This window comes from Acinonyx jubatus, chromosome B4, assembly GCF_027475565.1.
Source record: "Acinonyx jubatus isolate Ajub_Pintada_27869175 chromosome B4, VMU_Ajub_asm_v1.0, whole genome shotgun sequence".
NCBI lineage: Eukaryota > Metazoa > Chordata > Mammalia > Carnivora > Felidae > Acinonyx > Acinonyx jubatus.
Window position 1 is genome coordinate 24,323,509 of NC_069387.1, and position 13,153 is coordinate 24,336,661.

General features: G+C 37.5%; 1 protein-coding gene and 1 non-coding gene across 17 annotated transcripts in view; one reads left to right on the plus strand and one right to left on the minus strand.

Annotated features, from left to right (window-relative positions):
• The window catches only part of ABI1 (abl interactor 1), a 142,791-nt gene that overhangs the window by 96,577 nt on the left and 33,061 nt on the right, over positions 1-13,153 (minus strand). The gene's annotated exons all lie outside the window — the stretch shown is intronic.
• Positions 7,010-7,112, plus strand: LOC113603762 (U6 spliceosomal RNA). Its single transcript, XR_003425449.1, has one exon. It is a non-coding gene; the product is annotated as a U6 spliceosomal RNA (small nuclear RNA).

Sequence of the window (13,153 nt, forward strand, 5' to 3'; positions counted from 1 at the left end):
AAGTACTTCTGCTTTAAAAAAAAAAAAAAAAAAAAGGTTCTATAAATACCAACAAAAGTACCTTGTCCTACCATTGACTCTGCCTATTTGCTCACTTATACCAGCTTACAATAGTCTCACAGAATCAGTCTTGGCCGTCTCCATCCTAGTCATTCATTAACCACATTTTCCAAACCAAAAATCAGGACCAGCATGACACTATCTAACAACCTATATTTACTGGGATTTCTTAATCTGTAATATAAAAGTATGAGATCTATACAAGTATAAGAATCAATTAATAAATCTTTACTGAAATCAACTGAATTTTCTAAGTTACAGCCATGCCAAAAAAAAAACAGATGTAGAATCATTCGTGTAGCTATTCCAAAAAATCTGAGATATGAACAGAGGGATGTTCTATTCAACATTATAAAATAGAAAAAGGCCATTATAAAATAGAAAAAGACAAAAGAGGAAGAAATACTTTATTAATAAATTACCACATGCTGAATCCAAACCAAATAATTTAACCAATTAGAACTCTAAATGCCAATTAAGAGGATACAATAGCATTAAAAAGAAAGCTACGTAACAAAATATGTTCAAGATCTAATATGGAGAAAACTATAAAACTCTGATGTAAAAAATCTAAGAACTAAAAAATGGAGATATTTCATGATCATGAAGGAGACTCAGTATTGCCAAGATGTCATTTATTCCCAACTTGACCTATTCAATGCAATACCAATCAAAATCTTAGCAAGTTATTTTGTGACTACTGACAGATTCTAAAGTTTACATGGAAAGGTGATATCAGCAAGACAGCCAAAAAAGATATTCCCCAACATATCCACCTTCAGTCACAACAATCTAGCATCCATCTACAAACAAAAGTGCCTTTGTGGGAGCTATGAGATCCAGAGAAGAGACTGTAAAACCCTAGTGCAGTCCAAGAGTGAGGAGAGCTGTTCTAAGAAGACAGGCCAGCACCCAGGCAGCTGACTTGAATGTCTTGGCTACAGACTCAGAAGCAGCTCCTTAACAGAAGAGTGACTTATTTACAGCCCCATTTGGCTCTGGTTCAGACACTAGTGCCATATGCCAAGAGACCTGGAAGGACCCTCACCCACCCAGGCATCAGGTAACAGACATACAGACAAATGGTCCTGGATGTGGACCCTAAAGTGGCCGATGCCAACTTCAGCTTCTCAGAACTGGTCTATGAGCCCTTGAAGAGCATGAATTTAGACAATCGCTCACAGATGAGAGAACCTTTGTGGAAGTCCAAGAGTCCATTAGAAAAGATCCTGTACACCACTGGGGGAAAAAAAAAATCTGAGAGAAGAGGAACAGTTTGACTTTACCCATGTTACCCTTCCTCCAAGACAGCTCCAGCACAGCTCAGTGCCAAGAGAGCCCTTCTCAGGCAATGATTTCTCCTCTGCAGTCAACTTAAGAGTGTATGAGCGAGTACCTGACTTCCCCAGATGTGTGACACTGCCAAAGAAGCCAATTTCTTTCTTGCCCCACCCAGAAAACTAAGCCATGAGCTGCATAACTAGGGGGGTACTGGGCAGCTAGCAGACCAGCAGCCAGATCTCAGAACAGAAGGCCCAACCTTGAGCTGCTGGGGACACACTGCCAAACTGGCCCACAGGCATCACTGGTGCCCCACATGCCTGACCCACACACACCCCACCTCATAACTGGCTCTCTGTAAGCATACCTGACAATGGTGAAAGTGAGCTTTTCCAGAAGACTGGTGAGCATACACAGAAAGTCAGCCCAAATCACCAGGCCTGCGATACATCATTAACATGAGCGTGTAAGCACCACCTATGGGAAAGCCAAGTAGGCCTTCAGTACCTAGCATGGCACTTTGTAGAATCAAAAACGAACACAGAAGCTTAAGAATTCTGCCACAAAGAGAGACAAATTTAGAGCAGGCATAGCCGCAGCAGATTGGTAAAGGTCTCAGAATTCCCAGCAGAGCTGACAGAAGACAGTTCTGTCCTGAAGTCAATCAGTAAAGACAAGAGGAGGTGACTGCTATTTGAAATGTGAAGACAACACAAGAATTCAAGGAACATGAAAATTCAAGGAAAAGATACCATCAAAGGCTCACAATAATTTTCTAGTAAACAACCCCCAAGGTATTAAGTTCTATGATTTACCAGATAAAGAATTCAAAATAGGGGCACCTGGGTGACTCAGTTAAGCTTCCAACTCTTCAGCTCAGATCATGATCTTGCAGTTCGTGGGTTCAAGCCCCATGATGGGCTCTGTACTGATAGTGAGGAGCCTGCTTGGGATTCTCTCTCTCTCCCCTCCTCAATGCACCATCTCCAACTCATGCTCACTCTCTTTCTCTCTCAAGGTAAATAAATAAACTTCAAAAAAAAAAAAAAAAAGAAAAGAATTCAAAATAGCTGTTCCAGGAAGTTCAATGAGCTACAAGAAAACAAAGATAATTTAACAAAATCAGCAAAAATATACAAACAAAATGAGAAGTTTAGCGGAGACAAATCAAAACAAATAAACAGAAATTCCAAAGCTAAAGAATACAATGAATAAAACAGAAAATGCAGTGGAAACAATCAACAGAAACATGGATCAATCAGAAGAAAGAATCTGTGAAGTAGAAAACAGGAACCCAGTCACTGGAGAACAGAGAAAAAGCCAATGTAACTCTAGGATAGCATAAAAATAAACAATTTGTGACTACTGTAGTTCTACAAGAAGAGATGTCCTAAATTAGGAAGGCAGAAAACTTTTTTTTTTTTTTAATTTTGAGAGAGAGCATGTGTGAGCAGAGGAGAGGGGCTGAAGGAGATAATCTTTTTTTTTTAATTTACTTACTTATTTATTTTGAGAGAGAGAGAGCACATGCAGGTAGGAAAGGAGCAGTGAAAGGCAGGAGAGAGAATTCCAAGCAGGCTCTGCACTGTCAGCACACAGCCAAATGTGGGGCTTGAACTCACAAACCATGAGATCATGAACTGAGCTAAAATCAAGAGTCGGCCCCGTGGGGCACCTGGGTGGCTCAGGTGGTTAAGCGTCAGGCCTCAGCTCAGGTCATGATCTCAAGCCTCCTCCCCACCCTCACCAGGCTCCGTGCTGATAGCTCAGAGCCTGGAGCCTGCTTCGGATTCTGTCTCTCCGTCTGTTTTACCACTCTCCTGCTTATGTTCGCGCTCTCTCTCTCAAAAATAAATAAACATTAAAAAAAATTTTTAATACATATATATATGGAACTCCTACAACTCAACAGCAAGCAAGCATACAAGCAAATAAATGAATAAATAACAGAGAGGACCTGAAGAGCTTCCCAAAGAAGACATACAAATGGCCAACAGGTACATGAAAAGATGCTCAACATCACTAATCACCAGAAAAATGCAAGTCGGGGGTGCCTGGCTACCTCAGTCAGAAGAGCATGAGACTTGATCTCAGAGTCTGTTTGTGACATTTTATTGGTCATGAGTTCAAGTCCCACACCAGGCACAGAGCTTAAAACAAAATTTTCTTTAAAAAAAAAAAAAAAAAAAGAACAAAAAAGGCAGGGAATACCTTAAGAAATAAAAATGCAAATCAAAACTATAATGAGATATCACTTCACATCTGTCAGGATGGCTATCATCAAAAAGAAAAGACATAACAAGTGTTGGTGAGGATGTGGAGGAAAGGGAAACCTTGTGCTTAGTGGGTGGGTTGTAAACTGGTGCAGTCACATGGAAGACAGTAAGGAGTTCCTGAAAAAAATAAAAACAGAACTACTATATGATCCAGAAATCCCATTTTTAGATACATTTCCAAAGGAAATGAAACCAGGATCTTGAAGAGATACTTGCACTACTATATTCACTACAGTATTATTCCTAATAGCCAAGGTATAGAAACAAACTAAAGTGTCCATCTACAGATGAATAAAGATGTAGCACATACAAACACCCACAGAGAAATATTTTCAGCCATGAAAAATAGGAAATCCTGCCATTTGTGACAAAGTAGAATCAAAAAAAGCCAAACTCAAAGAAACAGAGAGTTTATGGCAGTTGCCAAGGGTGGTGATGGGAGAAATGGGGAGATGCTGATGAAGGGTACAAACTTCCAGTTATGAGATGAGTAAGTCCTGGGAATCTAAGGTACAGCATGGTAACAACAGTGATTTAACAATACTGTACCATACACCTGAAAAGTTGCTGAGAGTAGATCATAAAGGCTCTTACCACAAAACAAAGTAGTAAATATGTGAGATGACGGAGGTGTTAACTAACCCTATTATGGTAATCACTTTGTAATGTATACTTGTATCAACTCACCATGTTGTACACCTCAAATTTACACAATGTTGCATGTCAATTATATCTCAATGAACCTGGAAAATTTTTAATAAATTTTAGATGGAGAGACAAAAGACTCAGAATAGTCAACACATAATTTTGAGAACAAATTGGAGAACTGACACTATCCAACTTCAAGACTTACTATAAAGCTACAGTAGTCAAAACAGTATGACACTGGCAGAACAAAAATACAGATCCAAAGAACAAAATAGAGTCCATAAATAGGCCCATATAATTAGTCAATTGATCTTTGATAAGGGAGCAAAGACAATACAACGAAGCAAGAAAATCTTTTCAAAAAATGGTACTGGAACAGATGGACATCCATGCGCAAAAAAATGAATCTAAACAAAGACCTGATACCCTTCACAACAATTTATCACACTCCTGGATCGCCTGAGTGGTTCAGCAGGTTAAGCCTCCGACTTCAGCTTGGGTCACGATCTCACAGTTTGTGGGTTCAAACCCCACGCAGGACTCTGTGCTAACAGCGTGAGCCCACTTTGGATTCTCTGTAACTCCCCCCACCCCTCTCCCACTCTTGTGCTCTCTCTCAAAAATTAATAAACTTAAAAATAAATTTATCACAGTCCTACTTAAATGTAAAATCCAAAACTGTAAAACTCCTAGAAGATAACAGAGAAGAAAATCTAAATGACCTTGGGTTTGGAAATGACTTTTTTTTTTTTCAAGTTTTACTTATTTATTTTGAGAAAAGAGAGGGGAGGGGGAGAGAGGCAGAGAACAAATCCCAAGCTGGCTCCATGCTGTGCTGTGAGTGCAAAGCCCCAAGCAGGGCCTGATCTCACAAACCACGAGATCATGACCTGAGCTGAAACCAAGAGTCAGACGCTTAACTGACTGAGCCACCCAGGTGTCCAATAGCAATGACTTTTTAGATACAACATTAAAGACATAATCTATAAAAGAATTAACAAGCTAGACTTCATTAAAATTAAAAATTTCTTAAAAATTAAATTAAATATTTCTGCTCACAAGACACTGTCAAGACAAGACAAGACACAGAATGGAAGAAAATACTTGCAAAACATACTTGATAACAATGATTATCCACAAAGTACAAAGAACTCTTAAAATTCAACAATAAGAAAACAAACAATCCAATTAAAAATGGACTAAAGACCTTACCACCATCATCAAAGAAGACACACAGAAAATAAGCCTATGAAAATATGTTCCACATCACATTTCACGGGGAATGCAAATTAAAACAAGCTATGATTAAATATTAGAATGGCCAAAATCCAGAACACTGACAACATCAAATGCTGATAAAGATATGGAGCAACTTCAAATTTCATTCATCAATGGTGGGAATGCAAAATGGTACAGCCACTTTTGAACTGAAAACTTATGTAACATAAAAACCTGCACAAAAATGTTTATAGCAACTTTTACCCATAACTTCCAAAACTTGGAAGCAACCAAGACGTCCTTCAGTGGGTGAATGGATAAGTAAAGCAGTACATTCAAACAATGCAATATTATTCAGAGCTAAAAACAAATGAGCTATCAAGATAGGAAAGGACATGGAGAAACTTTAAATGCATATTACTGTGTGAAAGAAGCCAATCTGAAGAGGCTATATACCATATGATTCTAACCACTATATGATCTTCTTGAAAAAGCAGACCTATGGTGACAGTAAAAAGAATCACTGACTGCCTGGAGTTAGAATAGAGCATGAACAGGTGAAGCACAGAGGATTTTTAAGGCAATGGAACTACTGTGTATGATGCTGTAATGGTGGACAGCTGTCATCATGTATTTGTCAAAACCAAGAGAAAGTACAACACCAAGAGTTAACCCTAAACTATGGAAACTAGTAAATTACAGACTCCGGGTGATAATGATGAATCAATGCAGTTTCATCAACTGTAACAAACAAACCATCCTGGTGAGGGATGTTGATAATGCGGGAGGTTATGCATGTGTAGAAGTAGAAAGCATATGGGAAATCTCTGTACCTTCCACTCAGTTTTGCTGTGAACTTAAAACTACTCTAAAGTCGTCTATTTAAAAAAGAAATAAAGAAATCCATTTCCGTCAGTATGTTACTTCAAACAGTTTTGGCCCATCAGCAGTATAGCACAGCAACTAAAGTTCAGGCTGTAGAAGAGGCCTCTATAAACTATGACCCTCAGGCTAAATACTTGCTCCTGGGGGCGCCTGGGTGGCTCAGTCAGTTAAGTGTCCAACTTTTGGTTTCGGCTCAGGTCATGATCTCATAGTTTGTGAGTTTGAGCTCCGCGTCAGGCTACGTGCTGACAGTGTGGAGCCTACTTGGGATTCTCTCTCTCCCTTTCTGTCCCTCCCCTGCTCACTCACTCTCTCTCAAAACAAATAAATTTTTAAAAAAAATTTTAATAAATAGATATTTGCTCCTGTTTTTACAAAGTTTTATTAGAACACAGTCATATCTATTGATTTACATATGTATGTCTTTCTTACTATAAAGGCAAAGTTGAATAGTTATGACAGATAATACAGCCTGCAATGCCTAAAATAATTATTATCCTGCCCTTTGCTGAAAACATCCTGCTCTAGAATGAGTGATTCTCAACCCCAGGAGGATAGCAACACCTCCTGATGAGTTTTTTTTTAATCCTGAGGCCTGAATTTGATCATCCTCATTTCCCCCCTTAAAAGATTATAATTTCATGCTTGCTTCGGCAGCACATATACTAAAATCGGAACGATACAGAGATTAGCATGGCCCTGCACAAGGAGGACACACAAATTCGTGAAGCATTTCATATTTTTTTTAAGAAAACATGTCATGTAGGTTGTTTAAAAATAAAATGCATTTAAATTAAAAAAAAAAGATTATAATTTCATTGGTCTGGGGTAAAGTCATTAGCTATTATTGTATCAATACAAAAAATGTGTATAAAACAGCAAAATACACAGAACAAAGTCAGGATACCCACTAATATAAAGGAAGGACATTAATACACAGATCACAGAGACCACACAGTACTAATTAATAAATTGGAAACATAGTTTGGCTTTGATCACCATGAAGCCACAAAGATTAAAAAAACAAGATCATTATAGGATTTATACTGTTCATGAAGTCAAAACATCTTGGTGGAAGCAAATTTTTTCTAGGACTTCTAACTGTAAAAGTAACGTTTTATTGCAATTCTTCTCAGTGATGTAAATATTTACTCCTCCTCTCACCTTAAGTCATCTCATCTCTTCACTCAAAATCAAAGCAAAACAGGGGCGCCTGGATGGCTCAGCTGGTTGAGGGTGCCACTCGATTTCGGCTAAGGTTGTGATCTCACTTCGTGGGATTGAGGCCCATGAAAGGCTCTGCGCTGGCAGCACAGAGACTGCCTGGGATATTCTCTCTCTCTCTCTCTCTCTCTCTCTCTCTCCTCTCCCTCTCCCTCTCTCTCCCTCCCCTGCTTGCATGCTCTCTCTCAAAATAAATAAACATTTTTTAAAAATCAAAGCAGGGCCACCTGGGTGGCTCAGTCAGTTAAGCAACCAACTTCAGCTCAGGTCATGATCTTGCCGGTGCCAAGTTCAAGCCCTGCATTGGGCTCTGTGCTGACAGCTCAGAGCCTGGAGCCTGTTTCAGATTCTCTATCTCCCTCTCTCTGCCCCTCCCCCATTCACACTCTGTCTCTCTCTCAAAAATAAATAAGCATTAAAAAATAAAAATAAAAATAAAACCAAGCAAAACAAAACAAAAACCCAGAGAGTACCAGGATTTTCACCATGGTACAGATAGCACCATGCTGCCTTTCTTCCTTTTCTTTTTTGGTGTGTTTGCTTTGGGTGGTTGGCGGCGGGGGGGAGGGAGGAACAAGGATGAGTGGAAGAAAAGCACACCTGAACTGGAGATAACTGGCTCTATATTCCACAAGATATTAATAAACACTAACATAATAAATCCACTAATGCAAGCAGTTCATACATAAATGATTTATTTAGACCTATCAATCAATTTTCCTGCATTTACTTACTTATTCATTGGTTTCTGTTGACTATGTCAAAGGTGTCTACACAAAGGAACAGAACACATATCAGGATATAGCAAAAGCACAATTTCATCTTACCAGTATTAAATTTAAAACACAGTTTCTCTGTTTTCAAATGTGGGAAACACTGAACTGGTTATCTACAGTTTAATGACAGTGGTCTGGCTGTTTTCTGACTGAGATCTCATCTCCTCAACTACCCTCCCCTACACATCAGACACCATCAAAATTTTGCAAACTACTTGTAGCTCTCTCAAACATGCCTTGTACACACGCTGTTCCTACTACCTACACCTCCCTTGCCTCCCAACCTCCCCTGCCCCTTAATTCTTTAAACTCATGACTCAGTTAAACTTAGTCTTTATGAGAAGTCTTCCCTAAAACCCCTAAACACTGCACTGTTCCTCAGAAGTCTCTCAAAATTTTCTTTTTTAAAGGGACAATTCTCAAACATGCAAGTCCACACGTTTTGAAAGTGCTTATAAAAAGATTCTAAGTGTCTAAAAATGTCAACATCTATAATACAGAAGATTATGACAGAACATCAAAATTAACATCAGAAGGAAAAATCTGCACCACAACCTCCTGCTATCATTCTATACAGCCAGAGACCTTGGAGTCCCTTTCCTCTCTTTCCTCCCTCTCCTAGCTTCTGCCCACACAGACAGCTAACAGTCAAGCCTTATTCCTATTCTCCAACCCACTGCTCTGTCAATCAATTTAGCTGTGGAGGAGTAAAACCTGGGAAGTGTCTGAACCAACTGTGTACTAACGGTTGAAAAGAGAAGGTCTACAGATTCACTTCTATGATTGCAAATTACCTTCTGTAGGCGTATTCGCTTTATACTGGAGGAGAATGGCTACAGGTAAAAATAAGTCATCTTTGAGTTCTCCCTTTCCCTATCTACCCATATCTCTCCTTAATTAAGGCTTCCTGATGCTTGCATTTATTTCTTCCTTTTCAATCTCAACTGCAGCTATCTCAATTCAAGAAATATTCTTTACATCTGGACAAATACAAGTCCTCTAACTAGTCTTGTGGCATCCAGTCTGTCTCTTCACTAATCCATCCTGCACCAATGCCAGATGAATCTTCCTCAACTACCTCATCCTTTGGAAGGATACAAAACAAACTTGACAACAGTTTGGAGAAGGAATGAGTAGGAACATGGGTAGAATAAGAAAGGGGGATTTATAAGTTTTGCCTTTAATACAACAGTATTATTTGCATCTTTTATAAGAGCGTATTCAATATTAAAAAAAAAACACTGCTTGACATTTTTTCTAACCACAAGCAAAATTCTGAGTGATTGCCAAAATTAAAATTGAAAACTCTTCCAAAATAACAATTATTTTCTTCTATACAGAATATTTCCTCATTTAAATTTAAGTACTAAAGATCAATTTTATCCTCTCTAAATTTAAGGCTTCTATTTAATCTATTTAATCTTCTATTACTCAATGATTTTTACATAACTATATCACATATAATAGACATCACAACATGACATCACAGTACTTACCATAGCCTTTCATAAAGACAGTAAGTATCTGTTGAATATCAAATAACTATTTGTTGAACTACTTCTAGCACATCCCTATAGCCTCAAACACTCCTTTTTCTAGAAAAGAAAAATAAGTAATCAAGCCTACCACACTGATTCTAGGCACTAGAGATTTTAGATAATTCACTACCACTTAATACCATCAACTCTAAACTAGCCTCCCCCCAATCTCTTCTTGGGCTCCTTCCAATCCATACACAAGCCTCCTTCCAATCTGTTCTCCACTCTCAACATGAGTAATCGTTTTTAAAAGTAAAAAATGATAACATCATCCCATTGCTTAAAACTTTCAATATCTTCTCATCAGCCTCATAAAAAAGACCAACTCGGGGCACCTGAGGGGCTCAGTCAGTTAAGCGTCTGACTTCAGCTCAGGTCATGATCTCACAGTTTGTGAGTTCGAGCCCCATGTCAGGCTCTGTGCTGACAGCTCAGAGCCTGGAGCCTGCTTCAGATTCTGTGTCTCCCTCTCTCTCTGCCCCTTCCCCTCTAGTGCTCTGTCTCTCTCTGTCTCTCAATAATAAATAAACATTAAAAAATGTTTAAAAAAATAAAAATAAATAAAAATAAAAAAGACCAACTCTTTGCTCACTGTACTCTAAAGCACACACAGGTCTGTATCGTTCAAAATCACTCTGTGCTCACTCACCTTTTGGCACATATATAAAAACATAAATGTGTGTGTGCATTTATTTATTTATTTATTTATTTCTGTTCCCTCTGGTAAGCACATTGTTTTTCCTTCTCTCAAAACTTTTTGGCTAACATTCACTCACTCTTTAGATCTCAACTCTAACATTATTTCTTTGATACACCAGGCTGGGTGGGAGCATCTTTTTATCATTTTAAAATTAGTATTTCATACTCTTTCATAAAAATCATATAATTTGAACAAGTTCCTATTACATACATATTCCAAAATTTTTAGCATTGTTGAAATTTGGAGAAAACAGATATATGAAACTTTTTTAAGTATTTCAAAATTAATGCTACTGAGAGGTAAAATAAACAGACAAATAAGACCCAGAATATAAAAACTATCCGAATAATTAACATAGTATATGCTAAGAGAATTCCTACATAAGGAACTTTAAGTTTTTTATGAGGTATTACTCAAGCTACTTTAGTCAGAGATGCCCAATATATATGTAGTGCTATACAGTCATACCTAAAATTCAGATGCCCATTATTACCACAGAAGGAAGACATTAAATCTATTATACTAAACCAATCATCTATACCAAGTTTCTCGAAATGTGGTCTGCAGACCTCTGAATGTACCTAAAACTCTTTCAGGAGGTTCACAAGGTCAAAAGTATTTTCACGATACTAACGCTATTTGCCTTCTTTTCTGTGTTTACATTTGCAATGATGGTGAAAAAGCAAAGGTGAGAAACCACGAGCCTCCTAGCATGAATCACGTCAGTTTCACCAACTCTACTAACAGCTGTTGTGCTCTATACTGCAAACGGGGGAGGGGCGAGGGGGACTTCATTTAAAAATGTTCTTGAAGAAATAGGAAAAAACACTAATTTTATTAAATATTGATCCTTAAGATGACTTTTATGTGACAAAATGGAAGTAAACAAAAAATACTTCTACTGCATTCTAAGTATGATGGTTACCTTTAGGAAAAAGTACTCATGGAATTTATCTTCAAGCTGAAAAAAGCCACTTTTCAGTGGAACTTCAAAAAACGACTTTAAAAACAAGCTCACTGCTACTTCAAAAAACAACTGACAGACTATGATTAAGATAAGCCTATCACTTCAAGGAAAATAATTGTTAATATCTGTTGCCAATGCAAAATTCAAGCTCTCAAGCAAAAATTATAATTGTTGAAAATCTGTATCCATCAACCTGAGCTTGAAAGCTTTTCACTACTTTTCCAAATGACCTATGCAACAATTTCTAATGTAATGGAGTATAAAATGTTCACTGATAATGGTTTCAGAGTCCACACACTGCAACCAACCTTTAAGAAACTATTATGCAACGAGTTTTCATGAAGTACAAAGAAAAATTATCCACAATTATATAATCAAAATACTCCTCCCAAATCCAACTCCTCCTTCTAATAACTACACAAGTGCATGAAGATAGATTTTCTCATACACTTCAACCAAAATAAAATAACAGGTTGAATGCAGAAATAGATGAAAATTTAGCTATTAGCCAGTCACTAAACAGATTTGCAACAATGTAAAAACAGTGCCATTCTTCCCATTAAACATTTTTTTGTTTTGTTTTGGAAGACTATCATTTTTCAAAAAATATACCATTTACATTAGCAACAAATCCATTACATGTTATGTTTACAGAATTAATAACATGCTTTAAACTTTATCTAATTATTAATGCAGTAAATATTGAAAGATATAACCCACCAAAAAAAAAAAAAAAGTTCTCTGAGGTCTTCAATACTTGAAGAGTTAAAGGAGTCCTGAGACCATACGTTTCACTACTATGGATCAGCAGAAAACTGCTCAAGAGATAAAGATTCTAACATATCCTCACCTACATTTCCTCTCTCAATAAGACTTGGAAAAATTGATTTTAAATTTTTTTTTCAACGTTTATTTATTTTTGGGACAGAGAGAGACAGAGCATGAACGGGGGAGGGGCAGAGAGAGAGGGAGACACAGAATCGGAAACAGGCTCCAGGCTCTGAGCCATCAGCCCAGAGCCCGACGCGGGGCTCGAACTCACGGACCACGAGATCGTGACCTGGCTGAAGTCGGACGTTTAACCGACTGCGCCACCCAGGCGCCCCTGGAAAAACTGATTTTAACAAAAAGGTTTTAAGAATGTTTAAGGGGAATCATAGTTCATAACAACTGGAATTGAATCATTTCCTGAAAAACCTATGTATTAAAGTTTCTTGACAGCGTAATTATAACAAAGTAAACATTTAAACATCTGCTAACAAGGAAATGGAAGGAACAGGTGTAAGTAAATCAGAGATTTTTTTTTTTTTTTTTTTTTGGAAAAAACTGAAGAACTCAGAAAAACTAATGAAAAGCACCGGAACTGTAGGGCTAGAAATCACACACAGAGGAACAAATTTTACTAAAAACCATTAAAATTGTCAATCTGGGGATTAAGGAGTGTACTTATGATGGGCACCAGGTGATGCATGGAATTACTGAATCACTATATTGTACACCTAAAACTACTTTAACACTGTATATTAACTAGAATTAAAATAAAAACTTTAAAAAAAATTTCAAGTAAAAATAAAGAGTTG